The 24,506-nt window shown below is 42.2% G+C and overlaps 1 protein-coding gene across 4 annotated transcripts in view; it reads left to right on the forward strand.

The window, feature by feature from the left end:
• The window catches only part of RGS6 (regulator of G protein signaling 6), a 633,548-nt gene that overhangs the window by 227,997 nt on the left and 381,045 nt on the right, over window positions 1–24,506 (forward strand). The gene's annotated exons all lie outside the window — the stretch shown is intronic.

Genomic DNA, 24,506 nt, shown 5'->3' on the forward strand with positions numbered 1-24,506 from the left:
TACGTTTATGATGGATTTTCTGATTACCAATTATGATTCTGTAGTTTTTAAAAATATCACATGAAGCTCTGGCCTACTTTTAGCAACACAGTGGCAAATGCCCAACAATTGGCAATTTCCCCTTCTAATATCAGCCATTTGAATCATCACATCTACTGTGGTGGCTGGGGACCACTTTATCTTCGTTCTCTGGCTTCAGTATTCTTTTCTGGTATTGTCATTACTGACCTAGGTGCATACCTGTACTAGGCTGGGACCTCGGCTCTATGCCAGTGAGAAAATGTGGTTGAACTGGGAAAAGGGCCTGGAGCAGTTGTTCTCAGGCTTGTCTGCATATTAGAATCACCTGCAGACTTTTAAAATATACTGGCACTTGGGTTCTACTCTTGGAAATTCTAGTTGATCTGGGATGCAGCCTGGGTATCTGGAATTTTACAGTCTCCCTGAGTAATTCCAATGAGCAGGTGGGTGGCCTTGCCTACCGGTGTCTGAAGAGGCTGGTCAACAAGGAGGATGGGTAAAATAGTGGTGTCCGGTCAGGTGCAGTGGCTCATGCCTGTAATTCCAGCGCTTTGGGAGGCTGAGGCGGGAGGATCATGAGGTCAGGAGTTTGAGACCAGCGTGGTCAACATGGTGAAACCTCATCTCTACCAAAGATACAAAAAATTAGCCAGGCGTGGTGGCACATGCCTGTAATCCCAGCTACTCGGGAGGCTGAGGCAGGAGAATCACTTGAGCCCAGGAGGCAGAGGTTGCAGTGAGCCAGAGTCCCACTTGGCTACCACTGCATTCCAGCCTGGGTGATAGGGTAAGACTCCGTCTCAAAAAAAAGAAAAAAAAAAAGTGGTGGCCAAGGGGTGTTTATAAGACAGAGTTGTGATACATGTTCATACGTTCACCTTTGAGGTCTGAGTTGGTGGTAGCAGGAGTTTCGGGGGAATGTTTACTGATCAGGTTGATGAGTATCCAGGGACAAGATATGGCTACTAAGGGTTAGATCGATGGCAAAGATTGGGCAGATTGATAGTTCTGTCTGTAGCAAATAAGATGAGATCTGCTATTTCAGCAGGAAACAGTCAAGTAAGGAAGTTGAACAAAAAACCGGTGGTATATGGGCCACATCCGCAAGCTGCAGTTAAAGGCAAAGGCTGCAGCCTGATTAGTGTGCCCACACTGGGCTGACCACTGTCAGGGACCGCCAGGCTGACTGCCTTCTGGTTGGCTTCTCCTGGCTTAAGTCTGACTCTGCAGGAAAACCGACTGGAATTATCATGCCGACCAAGCCTGAGACAATCAGAGACTGGCAGGTTTGGAACCAGGAGGTCTGGATGGGGAGACTGGCTCTGAATCTGTTGTCATCAGGTGAGTCATTAGGACCACCTGGAAAATTGAAACTGTTCTTCACCTTCTCTTCTTGTGAAAGTGATTCAGTCTCCCAAACCCAGGTTGATGGTACCCTTCAGCTCTAACATAGGAAGTGTTAGATTAGGTAATGTCTCTAAAGAACTCTCTGGGTTCCTTAGAGAAGAATGCCGTTTGAACATTGTGCATCAGCAGGAAAGAAAATGCAATTTAAGTCCTGCACCAAGGCATTCAGGGCTCACCTCAATGTGGACTCCTAGGAACAAGAAGCAAATGATTCCGTGGAGAGGGTTACATGTCTGGCCAATGGAAACGAGGATGTAGTTCAAGTTTTCTAGCCCCAGAAGTTCAGAACCTTTGCGTTCCTCAGTGGACATGTCTGTTACTCACTTGAAACTAGGGAAAGTCTCTTGGGTAGAAAACCTGCTGCATATCCCTTGACTACCAATAGCAGCAGAGGTGCTATGTGTCGCTGAAGAATTTTCCTCCTTGTGAGATGATTTCCCAGGTTTCTTTGTCCACAATTCTGTGGGTGTGTACTGCTGTGATAAGATGTTTGTTCTCTGGCTTATAAATTACAAGATATTTTCAGGACCACTTGGGAGAAATTGGAACATTTTCCTGGAGGCAGTGGGGGAGCTGCTGGAGGTTTTTGGACAGGCAGGCCACATGCTGAAAGAGGTATTTGGAAAATGCACTTGGCAGTCATGTGTGGGTGAGGTTAATAATATTAATACTTAACACTGGCTTGTTGGGAAGAGTAAGGGGAATGATGGAAGTGAATGTAAAGATGCGGGACCACCATTCCTTTGTTCATTCTTTGTTTTTTCTTTTTTTATACCATACGTTCCGGGATACATGTGCAGAACGTGCAGGTTTGTTACCTAGGTACACACGTGCCATTTGGTTTGCTGCGCCCATCAACCCTCTATCTAAATTAGGTATTTCTCCTAATGCTATCCCTCCACTAGCCCCCCACTTTGTCCGTTCTTTTAGTTTCTCTGAGACCTAGTGCCCCAAGGATACCATCTTCTCCTGACCAGTGTATCAGTTTATGAGAGTTGCCATAACAAGATAGCACAGACTGAGTGGCTTCAACAACAGAAATATATTTTCTCATAGTTCTGTAGGTGGGAAGCCTGAGAACGAAAGGCATTGGGAGGGCTGGTTCCTCCTCAGGGCCGCGAGGGCAGGGTCTGTTCCAGGCCTTCCTCCTTGGCTTGTAGATGGTCACCCTCTTCCCTGTCTCTTCATGTCATCTTCTCCCTTTGTGTCCAAATTTCTTCTTCTCGTGAGGACACCAGTCATATTGGATTAGGGCCCACCCTAATGACTGCATTTTAACTTAATGACCTCTGAAAAGATCCTGTCTCCAAAGATGGTCATATATGAGATACTAGGGTTGGGACTTCCACATATAATTTTTTGAGGGGATACAATTCAGTCCATAACAGCCAGTCTTTTTGAAGACTTTCTCTTTTGGGGGCTTTACACTTAGGTAATTACAGGATATTTTAAGGGGTATTTCAAGACCCAGCAACCCCCTCCTCTACCCACCATCTGCCCCAAATTATGTTCGTCATCTCCTGGTACCTGTTATATCATCACTAGAATCACTTGGTTGAATCAAGTAATGTTTTAAGATAATTTCGGTAAACATGCACTCTTTTTGTATAAGTGGGGTAATAATAGAGCCAGTGAACTACTAGATGAATTAATTTACCAAACTACATAAAAGTACTGATATATGACAGCTACTTAGGGAACCTAAGATTTGGGACATAGAGCAGCCTCTTTAGAATATTCGGTCTAACATTGAGGGGGAATAGCAAGGGCTCTAGAGTTTTCAGCCTGGGTTCAAATCTCAGCTCCACCCCTTTCTTTCTGTGTAGCCTTTGGCAAGTTACTTAACCCACCTGTGATTCTTCCTTCATCTGAACAAGCAGCATAACAATAGCATTTACCTTATGGTTCTTTAGAAGATGAATGAGCTAATACCTAATATAGTGCTTAGAATAGTGTCTTGCCTGTGGTTGGCTTTCTAGAAACGTTAACTGCTATTGTTGTTGTTAAACTGTTTAACAAACTACAAAGCACATTCCTATGTGCTTTCTTCTTTGCCCTTATAACAGCCCTGTGGAGTAGAAGGAGTTAGTTACATTTTACAGATGAAGGGACGGAGGCTCCAAGACATTACATGAACCATCTCAGGGCATATGGCAGTGTTATTCAGAACATCTATCAGTAAAGAACAAGAACTCCAAAAATATATAGGATTTTTCCCAGGAAGGAGGGCCAGAGTGTGGGCTACCGTGGGATGGCCTCGGCACAGAGCGAGGGTAGGCGCTCCAAAGAGTAAGGCATCCGGAGAAGCGAAGCAATGAAAGAGACAAACTCTGGATAAGAAGGGCCTCAAAGCAGACCTCTCTCTCTGCCTCTCGGTCTCTCAGTCAGTGCTTCCAGGTTGTGATCTTATTCAGGTGGCTGAACTTTGAACCCTCCTTGGCTATTTGATGCTAAAGGCAATCTTTGAATGTGATGGTTTCCTAGATCGGACTGGTGGAATTTAGTTGCCTCAGATTTCCCAGTCATGTGCCAGCTCTGCCAAGTGATTTCCATGTGTGGGTTTTATGATGTGTTTCCAGTGCTCCACATACAGCCTGTGACTTTTTTCCCCCATAGGGCTCCTAATGAAACAGAACACTGCAGTGAATACAAGTTCTCCCTATTCTCCAAAGTGGGGATCCTTATTGCATCCTCAAGCATGGACACCAAAAACAAATGGGGAGAAATCTCTATTCTCTCAGTGATGAGGCGCTCTTGGAGGAAGATGTTATTAACGTGACTACGTCTTGTCAACTTGAAACTTTGCAAATTTCTGTAAGGTTGACCAGTCTTGATAATTTCAAGATTTTAATTTCAACTTAAGATGCTTTACAAAATTATTTTTATCATATTGAATTACAGTTCTTTATGCATGTGTCTTTTACCAATTAGGCCAAGAGCCATTTTATGGGTGAGCACCAGTATTTACTTAACTTTGTACTAAACGACTCAATATTGCCCAGAAACTAGTAGGTCCCCAATAAATAGTAAATGTTGTTAAATCATAAACATAGATATAATCTAAACCTCTTCCCTGGGCAATTGGCAATGCCCATGTTATGTCTTAAAATGCATTGAGTTCAGGTGGGAGAATAAAAATGATTTTAACAAATCCGGTGTGCTTTTTGAAGGCAGAACTATAACTATTTTTTCCCCTCATAGTCAAATCAACCTGTGAAATTGGAAGCCAATAAATATGTAAAAGAGTCATCGAATGCCATAGGAGAGGAGTACTATTTGATTCACACGTGATCCTTGTCATTTAATTGCATGTGGCAAGAATGAATGGAAGTAGTATTAGGTGGAGGAAAACTCAGTCCCATTGGTGAGTTATTTACCTTGACCACTGTGATGGGCTGAATTGTGTTCCCCTAAAAGTCCTGTGTTGAAGTCCTAACCCTCAGTATCTCAGAATGTGACTGTATTTGGAGATAGTCTTTTAAAAGATGATTAAGTTAAAGTGAAAATGAGGCCTTTGAGATGGGTCCTAATCCAATATGGCTGTTGTCCTTACAAGAAGAAAAAATTTGGCCACACGGAGAGACACAAGGGATGCACATGCATGGAAGAAGGAACTTGTGAGGACATTTACAAGCCATTAAAAGAGCCCTTTCAGAGACCAAGCATGCTGACACCTTGACTTTGAACTTCCAGCCCTCCAGGACTGTAAGAAAATAAATTTCTGTTGGTTAAGTCACACTGTCTGTGGTATTTTATTATGATAGCCCTACCAAAGTAATACAACCGCCTACTTTTTAGAAATTGTAGAATCCAAGCACTTAAGAGTATAAAAAGACATGTTTATTGTGGCACTATTCACAATAGCAGAGACTTGGAACCAAACCAAATGCCCATCAATGACAGACTGGATAAAGAAAATGTAGCACATATACACCATGGAATACTGGGCAGCCCTTTTGCAGGGACTTGGATGAATCTGGCAAACCATCATTCTCAGTAAACTAACACAAGAACAGAAAACCAAACACTGCATGTTCTCACTCATAAGTTGGAGTGGAACAATGAGAACACATGGACACAGGGAGGGAAACATCACACACCGGGGCCTGTCAGGGACTGGGGGTCTAGTGGAGGGATAGCATTAGAAGAAATACCTAACGTAGATGACGAGTTGATGGGTGCACCAAACCACCATGGCATGTGTATACCTATGTAACAAACCTGCATGTTCTGCACATGTATCCCAGAATTTTAAAGTATAATAAGAAAGAAAGGTAATAAAGGGGAGGTGATGGTAATAGGTACAGACTTTTGCTTGCATTGAGGAAGTAAGAGTCTAAATTTCACAATGGGGTATGGAAGAATCTGTGTGAATCTCCTTCTTACCTCTCGTGGTACCAGTTCCTCAATTCCTCAAGGATGACCCCAGAGCCAGTCTTGGATGAAGCGGGGTGGAATTTTCCACACAGGTGCCATGAGCTAGGGGACTCAAAACAGACACTGTGGCGAGGTTATTACTGAAATATTCTGAAGTTTCTGAATGTAATTCTGGGCCCTCTTTCTACAACCTTAGCAAGTTGCTGAACTACAGGAGTGCTGAGTAACAGTGCCTTTCATGTCAATTCTGTTTACAGCCGGGCTTGCTTGCATTAAACTGAACACATCCATCAACTACAGTGCCGGATAACAGATGAGAAAAAACTAAGTTTGAGTTGTTTTTTGTATTGTATAATGGTGCTTCTATTTTCTTTGTTTTCTTCTTGTTCTTAAGTTCTGTGGGAAACCCATGGGAAGAGGGAGTCTATCCAGGGTATTTGACTTCAAATCATTTCATCTCTTCTGTTCTTCCTCTCATCTAGTCCTCTGTGGTTTTGTAATATACTCAAGGGCAAGATTAATAGCAGAGCAGAATTCTACGAAATTTGAGTGATGTGAATTCGTTCTCAAAATTCCAAGAATGAAAACCTGGACTATGACGTAGCCAATAATTTTGCACTTGTATGTATTTGACATTGTTCATTTACATTAACTAGCATTAACTAGCATAAAATGCCTAATTAGTACAGCAGGAAAAAAAACTGTATGAGGCAAAAAAGAAATGATTGCTCTTTTACTTACTGGAGGGAAAGGTTGGATTTATTTCTACCCTGAGTTTAGAAAAATACCTTTGCTGGGCTTCTTGGAGTGTGAAAAGTGTGGACCCTGACCCACCTCTATTCCCTGCTGGGCCATCTGGAAGGATGTTTCACAGCAAAGATAAGGCTAAACCACTCTGCAAAATGAAACCAGAGGGATTTCATGAGTTCTGGGGAGTAGAAAAAGGTAGGGTAAGCTCTGACAAGGATGATGGGCTTGGGCATGTGATGTCTGGAGTGGGGGCTAAGGAGGCCAACCCAGGAGATGGTCCCTGAGGTGGGACAGGAGTGGGGCCAGGCAACTGTAAGACAGTGATATCTCCTGTTATTGAGCTTTGCTATTTCATAACCTCTGTCCACCATACTTTCTAAAACCTTCACATAACTACTGGGTATCTACCCAGAGGAAAAGAAGTCATTATACAAAAAAGATACTTGCATGTGCATATTTATGGCAGCACAGTTCGCAATAGCGAAAATACGGAACCAGTCCAAATGCCCATTAATCAATGAGTGGATAAAGACACTGTGATACACACACACACACATATACACATGTATATATGATGAAACTCTACACAGCCATAAAAAGGAATGAATAATTTGCATTTGCAGCAACCTGGATGGAACTGGAGACCATTATTCTAAGTGAAGTAACTCAGGAATGGAAACCCAAACATCATATGTGGGAGCTAAGCTATGAGGATGCAAAGGTGTAAGAATAATACAATGGACTTCAGGGACTTGGGAGAAAGAATGGGAGGAGGGTGAGGAATAAAAGACCACAAACTGGGTTCGGTGTATACTGCTCGGGTGATGGGTGCACCACGATCTCACAAATCACCACTAAAATACTTACTCATGTAACCAAATACCACCTGTTTCCCAAAAACCTATGGAAATAAAAAATTAAAAAATAATGAAAATAAAATCTTTATAAGACTACTGAACCTATTAGAGCCTTCTTTCTGGGAAATTAAAGCTCTAATTGTTTCCACATTAGCTTATGAGGTGGTTGGTAAAAGAGAATTACCACAGGAGATGAAATGCCAGTGAGGTTGATAATTCAGTGGGTTCACCAAGTCACAGTCAACCAGTGTTGGAGAATGTAAACCTACTAGGAATCCACAGAAATTTCGAGGCAGGTACCGGACTCTCAAGAGTGTGTGAGATTGGTGAGGCTTTGGCTTGAGCCCCTGAAAATAAATGCATAAATAGCAACACTTAGCAGGCCAGAAAACATGGGGGAAAACCCAGACAAGAGACACTCGGGATTTGTCAGTAAAATATGCAGTTGTGAGGCCGGGTGTGGTGGCTCACGCCTGTAATCCCAGCACTTTGGGAGGCCGAGGTGGGTGGATCACGAGGTCAGGTGTTTGAGACCAGCCTGGCCAACATGGTGAAACCCCATCTCTACTAAAAATACAAAAATTAGCCAGGCGTGGTGGCACTCACCTGTAATTCCAGCTACTCAGGAGGCTGAGGTAGGAGAATCGCTTGAATCTGGGAGGCAGTGGTTGCAGTGAGCCAAGATTGCGCCACTGCACTCCAACCTGGGCAACAGAGTAAGCCCCCCTCTCAAAAAAAAAAAAAAAAAAAGCAGTTGTGGAAGCTTTGAAATCTCTGCCGTGAGGTTATGGAAAGAGAACGTTTCTGTTCGGTATGAATCTTTGTTGGGAGGGGTGGCAAGAGGAAGGCATGCAAAGGTAATGGTGAATAAAATGAAAAGGTTCAACTTTTTGCTGGTTAGTCACCTAAGAAGGTTTTGTGGGGGAAATGATGTGTTTTAGCCGGCAAGGGGATTGTTTCACCTGCCCTCTACCAGTCTGCTGTGCCTCACTCCCTTGTCTACAGCTGTCCTATTAGTTGTAGTATTTTGTTTTCTTTTATGCAAAGAGATTTTCTTATGAGAGTCAAGGAGAGCCCAGCAGAGGGAAGGAATCTCTGCTTTCCAGGCACAAAGTTTCAGAACTGTACTGCTCTACAGTGGTGAAAAGAAAACAAAGTCTTTGATCTGCAGGTCGTTTGTTTCCCTCACCCTATCAAGTGGAGCTCAGATGGAATATTTCATCCGGCCACTCTTCAGATGTTCACGGCACCCCTGCCTGACCAGCCATGAGGTCGGGCGGAGAAAGGAAGCAAGGACGAGTGAGGAGGGAGAGAAAGGGACCTGGAGTTTGTTGTGGGAGATCTCTGTGTCAAACATCTTAAGGGAATCACCTCATTGGATCTTCAGCACAACCCATTGATATGGGGATTATTTTCCATTTTGTAATGAGGAACTGAAACCTTAGAATAACAGAGCAAGAAGCTCAGTTAGACAACTATGAAGTGTCAGGGTGCAGTTAAGTGACTCAAAACCAGTGTTATTTTCAGAAGTGGGAAATGTCATGACTTTGCCCTCCCCTCCACTTCCCTCCCCTTCCCTCTCTTCCTTTTTGTTGGCTATCTTGAGTTGAATGGTGATAATGCTTAACTAGTGGAGGTACGTTTTGAACAAACAGTAACTGACTTAAATTTATAATCATAATTTTATTCTAGAGTTTTAACAAATGGTAAAACATTTAGAGTTATTTTTCAGCGGACTTGACAAAGGTGATGCCTGATTGTGCCTGCCGTCATTTTTTTTTTTTTTTCTATTTATAAAATCAGGGTAAATTTGCAAACTCCTAAAGCAGACATGGCTTCAGCAACCAGTCAGGGTGGAGGTGAGACCAGGAGGGTTGGAGCTCATGAAGGCCCTCCTCTTCTGTCTAAGGGGCACTTACTTCAGTGGTAGCTCAGCTGATACTTTGGGAATTCCAACAAGGAGCCAGGAACCCTGCTAGGAATAGAGAAGCAAAGAATCCAGGGCTCTCACTTTGAATTGCTCACCACGTCTAGAACATGAGTCAGGCACAGACACAGAAAAGTCAGCATAATGTGTATGTGCAGTGATTATGAGATGCCCATGCAGCATCTTTATACCAGCCAGGGATGCAAGGAAGAATCTCTGGAGAACATCTACCCAACAGGCGGATTTGCTTGTGGGGAACAGAGTCTGTAAAGGAGAAACAAAGCAGTGCAGTGGTTGCATCATTATGAGGAAGGATGATGTGCAGTGTGAGTTTCCTAAGTGACGTCACCCATAACGAGCAGTGTGTTCTCCTACCGCCTTAGCTGTGAGTAGTTATCTTTCTCCTAGCTCGCAATTCAAAAGTGCATTGCTGGGATTCCTTGGGGGCTTTGCGTTTATTCGTTGTGGTCTAGTGGTTTGTTCTGGCAAAATACGCTGCATGGATTTTTACAGTTTGCTTTGTGCTTGGACGTCTTTCCACCCAAGCAACATGTTTACAAATGCCAGCACATCGTTTTCTGAAAATATTGCTGAAAAGAACAAATGTGTTGTGATGTGCCATGTGTTTGAAGAGACCAGGCAACCAAACACTAAGATTGCCTCTTCCTGTCAATGTTTTTGCTCAGAATCATTCTTTACTGTGCCTGTTTCTCCAGAACTCTATAATCCGAAATGGTTCTGTTCTCTGTTGACATGTGTTTATTTTGCAAGTTAAAACCCTTTCAGGCAATTCCTGCTATGTTGAATGTGATAATGCACTGATAAAATTCTGTCACACATTCTAGAAAATACCTTTTTATAAGGTACTCATATTACTGAATTTACAAAAACAGTATAGGTAACAGATTCTAAGATATCTTAGAGTTAATTGATAATATCTATCTGGTTCTTCTAAAATTTATCTTTCCTATGCACATCCCTTCAAACCCTCCCTTCTAGTCTCATTTTTGAGACACGCACACACACACGCAGACTGACTTTGTTATTCCTTACTGGTTTTTACTGATGGTCACAGAAGTCCTTCTTCTCTGCTACTCCCATTATCTTCCTGCCTTTAAAATCTCCACTTTAGTTGCAGTTTCATTTTACTATATTTCTTATTTTTAAAAATATATAGGTAAATAGAAATTGAAGAGCTATCACTTTTTGTTATATTTGTGAATTCCTTTATGTAATTATTTTTCCAAAATTAATCCTAAATACAGACTAGTAAATTTATATGACAAAGAAAATTTCTATGACAAAGCAAAATGAATGCTGAATAGAGACTAGAACATTTATATGGCAAAGAAAATAGGGAATTACGTTGTTTCACATACTCAGGAGCTTCCAAATTCAGGAATTTTCTAGATGGGGAAGATCTCATTATATGGTGACACTAGCTAGCCAAGTGTACTGCTGAGGTCTGTCTGTGTTAGACTTTAGAAATAGACGAAGAATGGAGGCAGGTTTGAGAAATCTAGGGAAGCATAGCAGACCTTCTTGTTTGAGGTCAAAGAATAATTGGAAGGAGTGGTTCCATCTCACAATTTGAAAATGCTCTAAGGAACAAAACGTACTTTTTTATAGACCTATTGATCTCAGAAGATATAACATAGCCAGTGGAGGGTAATGATCAATCTCCAGACTACCACCATTCTATTTTCTTCTTTGTCAAATGTACTCATGTATTGTGAATGTTTTCACTACCTAATTTTCATGGCAATTTTGAGGACTGGTGGCTGGACTAATTTAATTCTCATTCTCTCACTTGTTCACCGAATCATTTCGTGTGTGTTTTTGCCAGGCGCTGTTTTAAATATTGGGCACTGTTTTAGATTCAGTAATTGAACCTATTTCAATCCCTTATTAGCCCTGTTGTAAATTTCAAATAAGTCATTTTTTTTAATACCAGGTATTTTTTCTTTAAGGGGGAATGCTTATTTAGTTATTAGGTCTGGTGGTCTAAAGGAAAAGATAGTAACGGCCCTGACTGCTCCTCTCCGTGAGTTCCCAGTCCTGGCATTCTGCTTTGAGCTAGTGGGGCAGGTGACAGACCCTGAGTTGGTGTACCCTTCCTGGTCTAGCTCCCTCACTTTTTTGTCTTTTTCTTCTTCAATGGCCTCCTTCACTTTTCAGTAGCAGCAAGATTAAGAGGTGGAAACTGCCATTGCTCCAGTGAATAGGTGAGGTCACTGATTTGCACAATCCCTGTGAGAGCCCAATTAAAAGAAGATACAGAGATAAGCATATAAGTTTCATCTCTCTTAACTCCATTATCTTATTGTCATTTGGCTATGATTTATTTAGGTCAACATTGATTTCTATAGCTTATTTAGATAGCTAGAATGATAAGAATATCTTTTTGTTATCACAAGGAGTACAATGATTTACATATTTACCTATTCATCCATTCATTCATAGTATACAGAACAGTCCAATCAGGAACAATCTGTAGTACCTGTGATAGGTACAGAAAAGCTCTTAAAGATCAGCCTCTAAGATGTTAACAGGAGAGATTTACTGATTTATGTTTTTCCCTATGGATCTGGAGATACAGGGTACTAACAAGATAGACGAGTTATTGGGTGTGCATTTGTATGTCTCAGGGTACATGCCGTCTCCAATAATTGCTGTCTGTGTTGGATTGGGCAGATCCAGTATCTTAAAACCTTCACCAGAATTTCCTGTATTGAGACATTTGAAGTTAAGAAATCTAGGTAATTTTTGCTTATTGGTTTAAATTGTGCATAGAACTAAATTATTAAATAACCAGTATGTCTAAGCCTCATCCTTTTCTTTAATTACACACATATGCATGCATTCTCACACATACATGCCCACATGCTGAAGAGGAAAAAAGAAAAGCTGCAGGGATTTTGCCTGTGCATGCATGTGTACATATGCACACACAAGATGCACATGTACATATGTGTGGACCTGTGCATGAACACACAGATCCCATCAACTTCTTTTTTTCAGCCAGTCATTATAGAGAGGAATGACAACTTTTATTTGCTGCAAAACTTCAAGTGGAAGAATGTCATGTACAAGAACTGCCAGCCTAGTGGTAGAGAAAAGAGGATTCTTTGAAGCTCTTTTTAGTCAGTCTATACTAGCAACAGTCCAGTGTTTCCCAACTTGAAGGTGCCCTCAAGGCATTGAAAAGATTAAGTACCACTGTGATAGAGGTTTTACCAAATTTTAACTTTCCTTCACTTCTCACCTAAAATATCTTGAGGGTGATCTGTGCTCAGATTTGTTTTAAGGGTGGGGGGAATAGTCACCTTCTGAAGTAAAAGGAGAAGGAACAATTTGTCCTCTCTCTGACTTCTGTCATGAAACTTCATAGCCCAAGAGCACATCTTGACTTCAGCTTTGTTATCTTTAGTGGTAGAGGAGAGGAAACAGTAATCTGCAAAGCGTGAGTTCAATTAGACTGACCTTTCATATTTAAATCTGAATTATTAGTGTTTTATATGCATTTTATCATTCAACCCTTACAACAACCCTATGAGATAGGTAGTGTGATTATACCGCTTTGCTGAGGAGATAACCGAGACACAGAAGTTAAGTAACTTGCCCAGCATTTCTTGGGATTCTAACCTAGGCCATCTGGCTCCAGAAGCTGAACTCTTAACCACACTGCTCTCCTGCAGGGTCGATGAGCTTGCCATGCCTCATGGTCATTCCCTAAGGTGTGGCATTTTGTGATTCGGAATCTGGCTAACTCATTTAAATATGGAAGTTTCACAAAGATTCAGGCTTCTCAGGGATACAAAAATGGCTCGTTGGCAGGGTGGGGCTTCCAAGGAAATCAATTTCATTCCCTTCCTAATGGGCTGCGCTAGTTTGCAAAAATCAAGAACTGTGATGATTTAAGATGCATCTGAACTCTTTTAGATTTCCATACAACCTCACTCAGCAGTCCTTTTGAGATGATGTCATATTTCTTTTGTGTAATGTAGTAATGCCTTTTAGAGGAGGAAGCCAGTGTATTTTACAAATGTTATCCTTACAACACCCTTGAGGCTTAGTAAGTGGTATTAGTTACTGTTTGGGAGATTACAAAAATTAGGTTGTGGTTTTTAATGTTTATTTTTATAGCAATGAGAAGTGGTACACACACACACATACTTACATGCATATTTGTAAACATGTGTTATGTATATTATTGTATGCACATAGACATCCTCCCCCAGCATTGGTGGGTGTAATTCAGGTGGTATTTTGTTGACTCCCTCCCAGTATTTTGCAGCTACCACTAATTGTGATTGTTATTGCACTTTAAAATGTTAAACTTTTAGAATATGTGAGAAGTGAGCAATTTGGCATTAGATCTAGCACTGTGTCCTCAAGTCCCTTTCACGTGCTCAGTGGATTTTTATTGAGTGCCAACTGTGTGCCAGGCACTGGCATTACAACAGTGACTGAAACAAAGTCACTCCACTTGAGGACCTGAATGTCTAGTCAAGGAGCCAGAGAGAAAACAAATATATCCTCTGTCAGGTGGGGGTAAGCGCTTCTGATGACAAATAATGTCGGCTAAGCTATGGTGACATTTCAGCAGAGAACTGCATGAGCTCTCCCAGGCTTTTCTTGCTCTAAAACAGCAGTTCTGAACCAGGGGTGAGTTTGCAGTAACTGGAGGTATTTTTTCTGCCCTGCGTGGGACAGGGCTGCTGCCAGGATTTCCCATTCGGAGTGATTTGAGAGGATGCTTGGGCTACCTGTAAAGAGAAAAAATACCCTCTTAGATTTGTAGGACCACAGCCTCTTATACTGTGCCTGGAACATACTGGCAGACACCTTTCCTGCTGGGGATTTTGCAAAATCTGGGGACATTTTTGGTGGTCATGCTTCGGGGAAGGGTGCTGCTAGCATCTCGTGTGTGAGACTGGGAATGCTGCTAACATCCTACAATGTACAGGACAGCTGCCCACAACAGAATGATCTGGCTCAGAATGTCAGTAGTGCCAAAGTGGAGAAACCTCTGGAACCACATTCCCCAGGGTTTCAATAGACTTTCCAGGGTGAGCATGGAAAAGTAAACTCAACTCCCTTTCTGCATGGCCCCTTTTTCTAGCCCATGAGAGCCTATGCTATGGCCAGTCGTGGTGACAGAATGGTTTTCTGCAGGACATCCATGATCACGGCAGGATCAGATGCCATCTTCATGCTTTGACTTGCCAAGAACATTCACCAATAAAATGCACGTTCAGGGAGACAGCTGTCATGACACTACACGGTTTTCCCATGACACACGTTTCTTCCGTCCCTCTCCAATAACTTCGTCTCTTGAATGGGTGAGGGACATTTCCACAAGAGCTGTCTATCTGGGCTTTGGGACTGTCTCGTGAATTTTATTTAAAAACACTCAATGTCCCTGAGATTTTTGGATCAAAATGACGTACTGGAACCTTCCTCTCCCCTCCTCTCCTTAGGGCTATGGTGCCAACAGAAGATGAAAGCTTTATTTCTTTTTCAAAAGTATTTTATATTTCTTTATTTTGTATCCTCTTGATAATTGATCCTCAGCTTGCCAGGATTTCCCATTTGGAGTGATTCGAGAGGATGCCCAGGCCACCTGTAAAGAGGAAAATATCCTCTTAGATTTGTAGGGCCACAGCCTCTTATGCTGTGCCTGGAGCACACTGGCAGACCCTGTTTCTGCTCTGAGTATGGGGTGAGGGGCAAGGAGCAGCATGGTGGCTTCTCCCTACAGAAGCAGCTTCAGCCCCTTGTGCTCCTGCACTCCTGTGCTTTATGGGGTGAGAACGCATGGGATTTCTTTGTTTTTTTGAGATGGAGTTTCGCTTTTGTTGCCCAGGCTCGAGTGCAATGGCGTGATCTCAGCTCACTGCAACCTCTGCCTCCCGGGTTCAAGCAATTCTCCTGCCTCAGCCTCCTGAGTAGGTGGGATTACAGGGATACGCCACCACACCTGGCTAATTTTGTATTTTTAGTAGAGACAGCATTTCTCCATGTTGGTCAGCCTGGTCTCAAACTCCCAACCTCAGGGGATCCACCTGCCTTGGCCTCCCAAAGTGCTGGGATTACAGTCATGAGCCACCACGCCCGGTGACCACATGGGATTTTAAGACATCTGATGCTGAACCAAATGCAGTTCTTGGGAGGTGGCTATGAGCCCCCCAGCCACAAGGGAGGGGAGCTCAAGGATGTTTTAGGAGTAAGCGAGGGTATCAGAAAAAATTGTTTTTCTTTGAATCTCCCCAGAATATATCATGTAATTCACCTCTTGAGTGGTCCTAGAAAGACCACTTGCCATCCCAGTATCTAGCCAGTCCTGAAGTGGACCCAGTCAGAGTGCATGAACTGTGATACAAGGCTTATGTCTTGTTTTTTTTTTCACCTCCTGCAAGCCAGGAGCCTCCCAACCACCCACAGATTGGAAGGGACTTGGTGCCAGGATATGGCTTCTGGTGACCCACCCACCTATCAGAGCCAGTCAACCATTGAACAGCATGGCTGTCAGTCTGAGGTCTCAGTGATGTCAGGAGGTGGCAGTTTTGGCAGCTGACAGCCCTCACAGATGCCCTTATGCAGAATGAACCTATCAAGCATTTTCCCTACTGGCTATGAAATGGAAAGGGATGCAAACATTCAATTGCTGCACAGGAAGGAAAGCAGTCAGGGTGGTTGCCTGAGCCTCCAGGTCCCAGACAACTCTGTTCTCCATGGCATACATTAAGGGATTGATTTACCTGTCTTGGAGCTGCTCCACATTGCAGTAGAGGGATGGTGCCGAATGTCATGCAATGGCTAGTCATCTTACAGAACTTCTTTATTTCTGCAGTTATTAAAAGTTTTCCTGGCAATTTTTCTGTTTTGACCAAGAGTCTTTCCTCCAAAAATCATTCTCTCCATCCTCACAGAACCCTGAATAATTCTCTCCTTTTGTTTGCCATTTGCATACCATGTACCTGGAACTCTTATGTTCTGGTTAAGTATTCTAGCATAGGAGAGAGGAAGCAAAATAAAACAACAGAGGATACGCCTCAGCACACTGTGATTTTTAGAATTTTCAGTTAGTGATACTAATGTTTCATAGCCTGTGCCAATAATCAACTTTTCTTTCCACTGAAGACAAAGTAGCATGGTTGTGACCTATCTATACTGACTCACTTCCTTCATGCATGCATTCAACAAACCTTAGTTGAGTGCATGTTATTAAGTTCTAGGCGTGGGGCTGGGCTGACCCTCTGGGAAATTCCAAGATGAAATGAGATGCATTTCTCCTCTCAAGTAAGTTTGTGTGGAATGGAGAAGACGATTCATTGGCTTAGGAGAATGTAAACTATCCTGGAACACAGTGGTTTAGGATGAAACAAAGAAGTGCACAAATGAGTACTCTAGTCAGTGAGACTCCATTAGAGGTTCCTCAAGGGTGGGGGCTGTGTTGAGTGTCACGAGACTCCTAGGGTCAGCACAATGCCCAGTGGCTGGTATGTGCTTTCTAAGTATCAGCTGAAATGCTAGGGCAGCACTACCGACTGGGGAGGGAGGAGTGAAGTGGGGGGGGACGGGATTGAGGAAACTGACCCAGAATATGGGCAGTGCTGACCCCCTACTCTTGGCCCATGTGGCTTGGGAGAATGAGCCTGTCTCTTGATGCTATGAGCTATCACCAAGAGATACCCTTCCTTGCTCCCCCAGTTCACCACCAGGCTCCTCTCCATCTCAGAGCTTATTGGAAGGACATGGAATCCTCTGGAGGGAGTTCTCCATTGAAAACAAAGACAATACATTCCAAGTGGCAAATCTCATAGGTGGCCCTGAGTCCCTGTGGAGATTCTTCCAGTCCACCCCTTAGTTGGAGTAAGGCAAAATTTATTTTGGGGTTTCATAACAGTGAGATAAATCCATTGCTTGGAAGCGGTTTTTGAGGGAGAGGGAAAAGCGTGAGTTTTGGAGAACTACATTTATGCAACCCAAGGAAATGATACATCGTCCCTCGTCCCACCCCTCATGGGCAGAGATGACATGGGGCATACTTCCCCATGTGCTTTAGGGAGTCTCTACAGGAAGGGGAGAATGGGATTTTGCTCCTTGAGTTTGCTGAGGGTAGGACCTGCAGACCTGTTCTGGTGCCTTCGGAGCAAGGGGGAAAGACCACAGAAATAGATACCACCAAAAGGGATGAGGATTTCAGATGGCACGCAGAGCCGGCTGAGGGCATGGCCATGCACCACTGTGCTGTGCTGTTTCCTCTGACATCCCTTTGCCCATATATGATAGAGACACTCCCCTTTCAAAGAGCCAAGAGCAAGCCTGAAGCCTTCTGGGAGTCCAGGCTGCTTGGAAGTAAGGGAAGAAGCTGGGAAAGAGTGAACTTAGGTCTGTGAACAGTGATGAGTTCATGAAAATATTTGAATCTGCCTGAATAGAAAGATTATTTTAAACCAGGAAAGATTTTTTTTAAACTGGAAGAGGCTAAAAATATAAAGTCCACTACTCTTATCTGTCTCCGTGAACTTTTACACATACGCACATGTGCATACACACATTCGCCCATGTAACGTTCACTTAGGTCAAGACACAGACCAACCCACCACCCCAGAAGGATCTCTTGTGCCCTTTTCCAGTTTCTCCCCAAGATAACCATTATTCTGACTTCCATCACCATCAATCAATTTTGCCTATTCTTTAACTTCACATAAATGAAATGACACATGTGCCTTTTTGTGTCTGACTTTCTTCCCCTCAATGTAACATTTATGAAATTTATCTAAGATTTTGCATGTATCAGTTATTTTTTAATGCTGTGTATAATTCCACAGCATGAATAAACCACAATTTGTTTATCCATTCACCTGTTGATGGAAATTCGAGTTATTTCTAATTTTTTTTTTAAATGAAACCACTGTGAACATCTTGTGCATGTCTTTTGGTGGACATAGGTACCCATGTCTCTCAGATGGATAAGATTCGAATTACAGGTTCCATAGGCCACGTATAGGTAGGCCTATTTGTATATTTTTACTTGATTTGTTCTATTCTTCTGCCCATGACAAACGTAGTAAACAGGGTGTCTGACAGCAGGGAGGCTGAAAATACTCTCTTGTGAGCAGGATAAGTAGATGGCTTGTGCTGGGGCAGAAAGGCAGGATGCTGGAGAAATCCCAGGGGAAGCATCGTGCCAATCCCATCAGAGACTAGGGAAGACTCATTAAGAATAACTTTTTACTACATGTAGGTCCAGGGAAAGCTGACATGGGAATAATGATTAAAAGGACCCAAGTAAAGGGGCAGAGAGGTAGATTTAGGTGACGGAAAGGTTTTTGGTCTGCTTTCTAGTTTTGTCCTCTAGCACAATACAAAATAATTAGCTGTGGGTATATTACAGGATCCCTTAGATCTTATTGTCTCATTTATAAAATATAAGGGCTTGTACAGGGTAATTCCTAAATGGCCTTTGAGCTTTCATCATCTCATAATTGCATCAATAATGGCTTAGTTGTGAATGACCGATTCTAGTAATAGGAGAAAATCACATGGAAATTACTAAGAAAAGCCCAGTTTACTTCATGCTGTTATCTTAACATCCACAACTACATGTCGAGAGAATATGAAAATGTGTTCTTAGGCTTTTCATTATCCGACCAGCCTAGCCATGTGCCATTGGTCCTTCAAGGGCAGTGGCTGAGCCTGTTTTCTTCCTCCCCCACTTTTTGCTGCCTACCAGACAACCTTCTCCCATGGGTGCTAGTCTGTTTCCTCCCTGACTCACACTCGTGCAGCCAAAGCACCTGCTGCTCTGCTGGCTGTTCTTTCTCACTCACTGAGAACCAGATCTCAGGATGGACATAGGTTGGTAGACCATTTTCATTCATTCATTCATTCATTCATTCATTCATTCACCTACTCACTCACTCACTCACTCACTCATTCACTCACTTACAGATTAACTCCAGTTGCAGTCACTAGCCAGCATCACATACACTAAGCTATCTCTGATACTCTTCCTGACATTGCCTAAGGCTGTGGCCACCCAGCCCCTGCCCTACTAGGTGGAGCCCACACTTGTGGTATCTCAGAGTGCTTCCTCCAACCAAAGAACCCAGCCTCCTGCAGGAGGGACACCCCTTTCCCACTCAGACAGTCCTGGTCCTGGTATATTACCAGAGGCCAGTCTTTCCTGACCTCCTATCCTGAGACGTTCTAGGCCTCCTTGAGTTCCAGTTAACTCATTCAAGAGCTGCACCAAAACATCTTTACAACTTGTGTTTATTATATGCTGAAGTTTAGCTATTTTAATAAAGAATTATACTTGTGACAAAGTCAGGGCCAGGTCGGTTTGTCTTTCTATTCTTGGTTCTTAGCTTGTTATCTGGTATATACAAAATGTTTCATGAAAATTCTTCTTATTGAAGAGAGAGAAAGGTTTTGCCAAAAGCCCTACTCAAGGCTGGGAGGTGCTGACGCATTACTGCCACCTAGGGATAGGCTACCTAAATTGCAGGGTCATGGACTATAACAAAACAGTGTTAGTAGTGAACATCTCAGGTAATACCACAGAACTTTTTAAAGGGGAAAGGTCTTCCTAATTTCTATAAATAGTTCAAACTTTCAGACTTAGAATAGTCCTGCACTTGTGGCAATGCCCTCATAGATCCAGAAAGAACTGATGTTATCTGATCTTGGGGAAAGTCCCCACCTTGGGTTTGTTAATATCTGTACTGACGGTTTCTTGACATTTATGCACCACGTTTTGTCATGTGGGATCCAGAACATATTTGTGACCTGGCAGAAACTAAGAATATCTCAATTATAAAAGTAACCAGAAAATCATAAAACAGAAATCTGGCCCAACACTTTCTCTGGAAAAGTAAGAAGCTGCTTTGAAAAGTGAAAATAGACCAATGAGCCCCCAGCATTGGAACAGACTATTCCGAAAATTGTGAGCAAAGGTCTTTTTCTCTATTATGCAAGTTAATCACCTTTGCCCCTTTTTGTGGCTGAAATGCAGGCCTAATCTGCATATGAGTGCCAGCCCCAGGTGTGACAGGGCATGCTGGGATTCCTAAAATTCAACTGGCTTGCTTGAAGAGGGCTATCAGTCTAGATTTCATGTCTCAACAATTTCTAGCCAGTCACCCTGAGCTGGCAAGCACTGCTCAGTTTATAATCGTGCCTGGCACGTGGTAGGTCCAGTGTTTATTAAACTAACAGATATTCCCAACAGGTGTAGGCAACAGTGCTGCTAATTAGCAGTAACATAGCCCCACGGCAGGGATAGGAAAGGGGAGCCTTCTGTGAGTCCCTACTATGTGCAAAGTATGACTCCAATCCCAAAAGAAGCAGAGAATACTCAGCCAAATATTTGCACTGATTCCTGCCAACACCAATTTTTTGTGACTTGTATGTTACCTTCCCCACCCCCCACCGCCTGCACTGTTAACTTCATATTTGAAGGGGGTTATACTTTTAGGTTATTTGTGAATTGAGTCAGCTCATGGAACAGTGATTCTCAAAATGTGGTCCCCAAACCAGTGCGATGGGCATCACCTGGGAACTTGTTAGAAATGCAGATTATTGGGTCCCACCCCAGACCTACTGAATCAAAAATCCTGGAAGTGTGTCCAGCAATCAGTGTTATAATGAGCCTACCAGATGATTCTAATGCACATTGAAGTTTGAAAACCACCATTGTTTAAGGATCACAACAAATCCAACAGCACTGTCAGAAGAACAACTCTTTATTCTGATGGGTCAAGTGCTTTCTGTGCTGGCTCTTCTGCAGAGCATCTCTAGTGATAGTTGCATTTTCAGTATTAGAGGTGCAAAACTAATGGGAGTTTAAGAAGGAAGTTTGAGCCTTTACTGCTGGGAGAATCACAAACCAAGTTTATTTCTCTTCCATTATTTGTATGGTGGCTAAAACTGCCAAGAACTACTGTGATCCATTGAAACATCAGTGTATCATATCTCTACTTATATCTGAGCTGGCATTTTGGGTGTAGTGCTTCAGTAACAGATGTATCCCCAAGAAAATGAAATCTCAGCCACCAGAAATCTTGAGTTGGACTAAACAAAGGCACCTCTCCAGATAGCAGCTGTTGTTGAAATTGAATATAAGAGATGCTCAATCAATGTTTGCGTAATTGAATAGAATGGGAAATGAATGGCTCACTCCAAACTTTATACAAGATAGATGAAGGTAACTTTGATCTTAACCTTTGTGATACATAGCTTTTCGTACTTCCCTTGAGAAAATCTCGGTCTCAGGTAATCATAGACTCAATTGGCTATCATAGGAAATTCTGCCTCAGTGATGCTCCACATCTATTTAATTGAGGTTTATTTTGGTTCATTATCAATTTCAAAAATGGAAAATTCACCTCACATATTTTAAATAACCAAGATAGCCAGAGTATATGTTGTGGTTTGAATGTGTCCCCAAGAGTTCTTGTGTTGGGAGCTTGGTTGCCATTGCAGTAGTGTTGAGAGGTGGGGCCCTTGGGAGGTGATTGAGTTGATGTTGTTATCATGGGAATGGGTTTGCTGTCTTGGGAGTGGGATCCTGATAAAAGGATACATTGGGCTACCATTTTCTCTTGTTTCATGTGCTTGCCTCTACCTTCCCCCTTTCACCATGGGACAGTCCTTTCCAGATGCCCATGCCATGCTCTTGGACTTCCCAGCCTCCAGAAGTGTGAGAAATAAATATCTTTTCTTTATAAATTACTGAGCATTCTATTATAGCAGCACAAACTAAGACAGTGTAAGAAAGCTCCTATATTATAACTCTGTCCTATTTGTATTCAAGTTTTCTTTTAATTCTGGAAAGTTTGGGCAGCGGCTGGGAATGGGAATTTATTATAAGACATCCCTTCAGTGTCTCTACAGAATTGCTTTAATTAAAGTACTTTGCTTTATTTGTCCCCATTTAATTATAATTCACATCAGAGAAAGCTATTGTTAAAAATTTTTGGTTAGTTCAGTATGGGAAATGGGATTTTCCATCCGTTGACCTTCATGACTCAGTAAGGAGCAGATAAAATAATTTTCTTTGCTGGGTGATTATTATACCTCAGGGACAAGTAATATTTAAGACCTGAGAGTTTGATTCAAGCTCTCATAATTGCTGTGCAGACAGTGTTCAAAGCCAAAGTCTTCCTGACCATAAGGTGTGGAGAGGACTTTCATTTTTTGCCATCATTCAGAGCTCTGCAAGAGAGCAAATTGCTTGTTACTTAAATGTGTTACCTTTGAAGAATAAAAATCTGAATTGACACTGCTGGTATTTGAACCTCCACGTGTAGGGACTTGGAGAACGTATGTATACCATGGAATGTGACTTAACAGGACTAAACTCATTCCTTCTGCATAATGTGCTGTATACTAATTTACATTGTATGGAGTAAAACCTCTTCAACCATATTTGAAAGATTTATATTTTCTTTAAAATGCCTATACCTTGATGATATGGTAAAATAATCAGGTTCTCTACAGTCTTGAATACTAGTAAGCTGGTTCTTTGCCTTCCTAATAACATGAGGGTTTTTTGTTTTTGTTTTTTTTTAACCAGCATTTGAATACCTTCTATGTGCCTAATAGAGTCAGAATAACTCACATTAAAATTAACTAGAGTTACTAAAAATTTGCCCTTCTTATACAAATATGCAATGACAACAGAATGATTATCAGTAGTAAATGTATATGTACTTGCAGATCACTAAGAGACTGATTTACCACGGAAAAGGAAGGGAACATTACCTCGATTTGTTGTTGTCTGCTCATTGTTTTGCATTATGGTTCAGTTTGGATTTTCACCACAATTCAGATATGAAAACTGTTCTTTCCATAATGAAATCACGTGTGAGATTTTTTCTCATTCTTTTCTTTAGAAAATGTATAGCTTAGGCCAGGCGTGGTGGCTCATGCCTGTAATCCCGGCACTTTGGGAGGCCAAGGCGGCGGATCATGAGGTCAGGAGATCGAGACCATCATGGCTAACATGGTGAAACCCCATCTCTGCTAAAAATACAACGTTAGCCGGGACTGGTGGCACATACCTGAAGTCCCAGCTACTCGGGAGGCTGAGGCAGGAGAATCGCTTGAACCCGGGAGGCAGAGGTTGCTGTGAGTCGAGATCGTGCCACTGCACTCCAACCTGGGCAACAGAGCAAGACTCCCTCTCAAAAAAAAAAAGAAGTATAGCTTATATTTTTTATTAACTCCAACCAAACAAATTTTAAAATGCTCGGTTGCATTCCTTACATTCCTTAGTGCAACCCAGTGACACCATGGCTTTTTAATTCCCTGAGGAGCAAGAGATGGTGGACAGGGTGTTCCAGGAAACTGCTGACAGTGACATCTGTCCATACCAAAAGTCAAGTGAAAACTTGGTTCACATGAGAGCAAATGAAAATATGATGTCTTTAAAGAAGCTGGGAAAAAGTCATAGAAGTGCTCACACTATTTTAGGTGAGCTCAGCAGCAAGTTTCTAGTACGTAAGAGGGAAAAATTCATTGTTGGGAAACGTGCCAATGACTGTTTTTGGTTAAAGGTTTGAATGGGCACGATTTAGCAGAGCTTTACAAACTGTGTCTTGAAGCACTTTGGAAAAACATTTAGTGTTGTTATCATTGATGATTTTTTTTCATACTGTCTGTTGTTCAGGTTTTATGTGATTGAAAGAAAGAATGATATCGTTTCAGTTACTTCCACGACCCACCCTGGGCTAGCACCTCCTTCAGCCACATGGTAAGGTCACAGAAACATTTGATAGAGACCACACGAAAGTAGATGCTTATGCAGATGTGATTTTTGAAATATATTCTTCCTGGCTTTCAGATGTGCTATTAATTAGAGGTTTAAAGGCCACTTTTTGTTTGATCTGACAAGGTAGGCTTACTTTATGTCACCTTAAAATGAGGTCAAGCCAAGCACTGCAAGGGATAAAGTATTCAGTGGCTGCTCTCCATTTCTGCTGGGAAAAAGACCATCTGGTTTAGGTAATTGCATTGTAATACTCAAACCTGGCTGAATTGCTTCTGTCCCTGCAAACGTCTCTTCTGTCTTTTACATTCACAGTCTTATATCTCTCCTGCATGTAGATCCAAGACCCAGTGTAGCCTCTTGTATAATTTGTAGGATTAAT

This window comes from Rhinopithecus bieti, unplaced genomic scaffold (assembly GCF_001698545.2).
Source record: "Rhinopithecus bieti isolate Rb0 unplaced genomic scaffold, ASM169854v2 scaffold_13259, whole genome shotgun sequence".
In the NCBI taxonomy this organism is placed as follows: domain Eukaryota; kingdom Metazoa; phylum Chordata; class Mammalia; order Primates; family Cercopithecidae; genus Rhinopithecus; species Rhinopithecus bieti.